A 6,000-nucleotide genomic window follows, 5' to 3' on the forward strand; every position below is an offset into this window, starting at 1 on the left:
TGTTTTCTGTTTGGTGGCCTTCAAGATATTTCCCCCACTCCCCTCCCGCTGTGATGTCTTCCTCCTTGGCTTTGGGTCCCAGTTAGCAGAAGAATGCCTGCAGCCAGCCTCCTCTCATCTTTCCACTACAAGAATGACTCTTGTTCTTCTTCGAGGAAGGGGTAAGCCAGGGTGGAAGGCCAGGGAAACCAGCTCATCACCATCACTGTGGGAAGTCACCGGTCTGTCATTGTTTCAGAAGGGTGGGTATGATGACTTGGAAGCAGAACCGGACTTTTTTTGCGTATCACTTTAAGCATCATCCAAAATTTAAGTATGTGCTGGACTCCAATTAGGAGTTTAAGCTGGCCTCTTCGTGAAAGGTTTAAGTAAGTGGTTCATTTCAAGGAAGTTAAGTCGAAAGACTGTCATGGGCAGCTTGATTCAGCCAATCAGTTTCCTCCCCCCACACAAGGAACCGCTTGGCCACCCCAGGCCCCGGCTTTGGGAGCTGTCCCAGGTGAGTGGGGCTTTCTTCCTTAACTGCCAGCCTCACCCGGTCCCACTTGCCTTCTTCGAAGAGACCCTTTGGAAGCCTTTGCTCATATTCAATGGCTGTAGGCATCATCCAGATGCTAATGGTGGGAGCTGGGGTCGTTTTCTTCTAGGGCTTTTCCTGGTGTCAGACAAGGAATTGAGTGAGCTGGGTTCTGATGGGGTATGTGAGGAAGACAGTGTTTCTTGGTGTTTCTTCAACCCAAGTTTGTTTCACCGTCAGTCAGAAATAGCTACAGTTGCAAGTCTCCAGAATAAGGCAAACACTCTCAGCACCAAGAGTATACATTTTCTTCTAAATCTAATCTCACATAAAATGTGTCGATTTCCCTAGTGAAATGTTTTTTCTTTCTTTTTTTTTTTTTAGGGTCACAGTTACGGCATATAGAAGTTCCCAGGCTAGGGGTTGAATCGGAGCTATAGCTGCAGGCCTACACCACACCCACAGCAATGCCAGGTCCAAGCAGCGTCTGTGGCCTACACCACAGCCCACGCCAAGGCTGGATCATTAATCCACTGAGCAAGGCCAGGGATCAAACCCCCATCCTCATGGATACTAGCCAGATTCTTTTCTGCTGCGCCTCAATGGGAACTCCTGAAATATTGTTGTTTTCTATGAAAATATAAGCCCCATCACTATTAAAGTACCAAACTGCCTCCTTCTTAGACTGGTTTCCATTTCACACTGTCCTTCATTTTATCTAAGAATGCCTGTTTTTATCTAAGCCAACTCTGGTGGGTATACCCTTCCAAAGAGTCATTCTCTCATCTCCAATTTTTTCCTCTGATTTAGGGTAGGGGTGGGGGATAGGCTTTCAGTTAATCCTGTCACCTTCTTGTTGGTAATGACTATCAAAGAGGGAAGTAGAGATAGGAAACAGAGAGGGGGGAAAATAACAGAAATTTTAAAAAGAAGTAATCATTTTATAGTGCTTTAAGGCAGGTTAGGAAAATAGAGTCAAATCACATCAAAACCTTGAGCTGTACTCTTACCTGGCAGAAAACAGGAATGTGTCTATAATTTATGAGATGTTGCAACCAGGTCATAAGGATTTGATGAGTCCTAATACATCCTGACATAAAGATATCTTCTGAGGAGTTAAAGCCATGTGTATCCCTGTAGACCAGGAAGAGAGTCGGGGTAAAGAATAACCCTGACGTGTGTGGAGAACATGGGTGAAGCCCTAGCTTCGTTAAGCTAAACCAGGTAACGTAGGTCGTAACAAATCTTTCTCTACAGGAATAACCAGCATGATCAATGATTCCTAATCTGTGGTTACCTCTAGGAGTTAAGAACCAGGGAGCTTCTGTTGTGGTTCAGCAGGTTAAAGACCTGAGAAGTTGTCCCTGCGAGAATGTGAGTTGATCTCTGGCCACAGCTGGTGTTGCTGTGGCTGTGACTTAGGCCTCAGCTGCAGCTCTGACCCTACTCCTAGCCCAGGAACCTCTGTATGCTGCAGGTGCAGCTGTTAAAAAAAAAAATTAAGAAATTAAAAGAACCAATGGCTATCAGTGGTTTATCCTTTAGTTTAAGCAAAAAGCTAGCTCTGCGTCATGCAGACCTGGGACTAGGGGAGGCCAATGGGACCCGAGGGTCCATAATTTAAGGAGATGGCACAGAGGTGAGTCTATCCTAAAAATTTGCACTCAGGTGCTTCATTTACTTCACCTTTGTCCTGACCCTGCTTTCAATATGGAAAAGAAACTTCCCTGTGGGCCAAGGAGGGTTCTAGTGCAGATATAATTGAATAGATAAAAATCAGCCTGTCTATATTTTTATGCAGTCAACCCCCGGATTCGCCAATTAATTTTCAGATCTTTCTTTTTAATATGAACTATTGATTTCACGTGTTGACATTAACGATGCAACACTTTAAGGCAGTAAAGTTGATTATGTACCTTCTTCCGTGTGGGAGATAATCAGGCCCTTGAGGAGGGGTCAGAGGAGAACATGAACATTTATTGAACACCGACTAAGGCAAGTGACATTAGCTGACCAATCTAGTATCATCTCCAACAGCCTTTGTCCTTTGCCAACTATGAAGAATGAAAGCATCAAATACTTGCTCAGCCTCCTCTGCAGCTAATGATTACAGGGTCGCAGAGACCAGCCAGCAAGGCTGCAGTGGCAGAGTCTGCTCTGAGTTCCTGGCAGAGGGATGCCAGATTTAGCAGATAAAGTACAGGATCCCCAGTTAAATCTGAATTTCGGACAAACCACAAATATTTATGAAAAGTGTGCCTCAAGCATTTCTTAGGAAATACTTATCCTAAAAATATATCCATTTTCTGAAACTCAAATTTAACTGGGCATCCTGTAATTTACCCGGCAGCCTTATCCAGGCATGTACTTTTGCTCTGTATGTAGCTCACAGCAGTCCCTCTCCTTATCTTCCTGTCTTAAGGACTAAAACAAAGTAATCTCAGAGGCCGACTCAGAGCTCAGATATCCTAACATCTCTGACTAAATGTGAAGAACATCAGAGCTTGGGGCTATTTGTTTTGTGACGCAAATAAACTTTTTTTTTTTTTTTTGGTTACGTCGTTGTTAATAGGGTTTTCTGTGCTAAGACCCAAAAGCATTCTAAATTAACACACCTATTCTGTGCCAAACATGCTGCAGCATCTCTCTACCGTATCTTCTTTAAATATTTATAATCACTCTATGACGTGAGTGCTATTGTGCCTGTTTTCAGATAAGGAGACAGAAATAGAAAGAGCTTAAGTACCTTGCTCAATTCCTCCTAATGGTCATAACTCATGCTGATTGTGGTCTTAGTAGATTCAGACACAGCTCGAAATATTTACGTGGATGCACTCGTTTAATCCTTCCAGCAAAAGCTGAGAAACAAACTATAATTGGTGTCCATTTTGTAGATGAGAAAACGAAGCAAAGAGAGATTGAGCAACTTACCCAGTGCGGTAGAATCAGCCACACATCCCCACGAAGGAGTTTCAGATCCTGCCCACCCCTAACTAGTCTGCTTCATGGCGGGACCTAGAGCTGCCCTTCATAAGAAGCCCTGTGATGCTAAAACCAGCGTTCACTCTACTGTGACTCCCTGGTAAACTAAGGAGGGCTGGGCTGGCCTTCTAGATTTCCCAAAGCTTCTCTCTCCAACCCTGGTAACTACACCTTACTAATCCTCTCCTACAGGTCTAACCCTGTACAAATAGGTTCAGTCTGACACAAAGTCAGGCTCTTGGCAGGTGGCATGAAGCCCCTTCCCTCAGTTGCCATGGGATTGGCATCCGTGATTTCTGGTTGGTCCAAGAATGCAGTCACGGCATCCCCCTTGTTCCCAGGAAAGTAGGTTCATGCTCGTACCGTCAGGGTGCGTGGTGAGCCTGGTCCCTCCGAGGAGGTTTCTGGCCTTTCCCCATGTACCCTCGTATTCCATCCCAGGGCTTACTTCCAGCCTACATGGACAGAGCTTAATGATTCGCCTCCTCCATCCTTGCTGAAGGAAATACGCTGGTGTCTTCTCCCTACTTAATTTCTTCTTCTACGTATCAGACAGATCAGCTCTTTGGGGAATCTGCTCTCCAGACTCCCCTTTCTGTCTGGCGGGCCAAGGAGAAAAATTCTTGACTTGTTCCCACAGTTGCCTCCAGCCTACCCTGACTTCTGGTCTGCGCGGACTCCTGGTTCCAGACAACGTCTCTGGCCCTCTCCTGCCTGTAATCAAATTCCTCCCATGACAAGCAGGAATGTACTTCCCAGTGTTGCCTGGAGCTTGGCCTAATCTTGGAAAGCACTCAGGGTTTGTCCTGATGCCCTCTGACAACCCAAGAAGAGACACATTTTATTTTAGGGGTGTATTGACAGGTTTTTTTGTTTTGCTTTGTTTTTTCCTAAAACAATCCCCCAAGGCAAGGAGGTGGGGGTTGGGCATTCACACACGAAAGGAGAGCGTGTTTTTTCAACCTTATTTCTTGGGTCACCAGCCATTGAAATAATAGTGAACTCAGCGTCTTGAAATAGAAAGAATCCCTGTTTCCTCCTACAATGATATCTCATTTGCCATTTCGACGAGGAAAGAAACGTTGACGAGTAATGGGAGCTAAAGTTCCCTCCTCTCCTCTTTTAAAGTCATGTCAAACCATTTGCGTATTCGGGCTCCCATCCGGGGTCATCTCTCCGCATCGTTTCTAGGCCCTCCGCAGGTGTGTGTTTATGGGCTTCCGTTTCCTAAGCCGTGTGCGGCATCCAGGCATGGGCAGAGGAGCCCGGTGGTAGGAAGCCGTTATCTCTTTTGCTCTGGAACTGCTCTCTCTGTGCGTCCCTGTTTGTAAATACACACAGCCCAGCAATGAACAAGTCAAAGTGGCGGCCTTTAGAAAATGCCTTCTTGATTTCGTCTCCTTTCCCAGCGAAGCAATTGGTGGGACCATTTTCGAAGTAAATGAGGTTTGATTGCACAGAGATTTGTCTTCAGACCATCTTTACCCAGACACATTTTTTTTCTCACTAGAATGTTTAAAGGGGGACTTCCCTGGTTGTCACTGAAACCCTTCATCTAATCACAAACTTTTTTTTCATTCAATGTGCTATCCCTGCGATTAAGTATAAGCGTGGGGAACACATGACAGGTGCAGACTTTCTGAAAGCCTTGCTTTCATAGAGAACCACACTTCATCTTCAAGAAGCGCAGAGATTTCAGAATTTCCCTTTTATTAGAAAGCTTCCCAATACTATTTTTATTCTAAAGAAAATCATTATACTTTTAAATTGTTACCAATAAAGGAGTAAAGCTGACTAATTTTTAATTTCCTTAGCCTTTTCTCTATAAATGGGGAACAGATTGTGGAAGGGAAAATTTGATAATCATAGTTGTTACTGGCTGCTTTGTTAGCACAATCTATTTCTGAGATTTTATGAGATCTGGCTGGCAAAGCATTGGTTGATAAATGATTCAATATTTAACCATGATTCACCTGTGCCATGTGGAAGAAAATTATGCTGATGGAGCTGAAATCACCAGAACAGAGATTTTTACATCCCATAGAATATGTCAACATAGTGTTGAGTGTGAATCACTCACTTGGGACATAAAGTGTTTCTCTTTTTAGGATCCCGGATGCTATCTCAATAGAAATGGCTGGCGGATATAAACAAAATGAGCCCAGTGCACTGCCTGGTGACATGTGAATATAATAAAGATCAGCAGTGAAGGATCGAAGGGCTCCCCTGCCATCTCTAGATGTCACAGAAGTAGTTTTTAAATTCTGCGGGTGGTATGAGCCTGGAAAAGAGAGGAACTTTCAGACCATATGGAAACAGAGATTCGTGCAAGGAAAGATGAGAAGCAGCTTTGCCTCTTTAAGGGAATGACTCCCCAAGGGACCATAATACCTGGGTTCCTCCCTGAAGCCATATATTTATTTGAAAATTCACTTTGTCTAAATTGATGAGACCCAGTCTGTTACAGTCTAGGAGATTTCAGTTGGACTATCCTTACACAG

General features: G+C 44.2%; 1 long non-coding RNA gene across 2 annotated transcripts in view; it reads right to left on the bottom strand.

Annotated features, from left to right (window-relative positions):
• Nucleotides 1-4,198, bottom strand: part of LOC110255543 — a 29,115-nt gene extending 24,917 nt beyond the window's left edge. Inside the window, exon 1 of one of the 2 annotated variants that reach the window (XR_002336084.1) lies at nucleotides 3,449-4,198. This is a non-coding gene — a long non-coding RNA (uncharacterized LOC110255543). The remainder of the gene's footprint in view (nucleotides 1-3,448) is intronic. The other variant, XR_002336083.1, reaches the window with a different exon arrangement.

This window comes from Sus scrofa, chromosome 9 (assembly GCF_000003025.6).
Source record: "Sus scrofa isolate TJ Tabasco breed Duroc chromosome 9, Sscrofa11.1, whole genome shotgun sequence".
Classification (NCBI taxonomy): Eukaryota; Metazoa; Chordata; class Mammalia; order Artiodactyla; family Suidae; genus Sus; species Sus scrofa.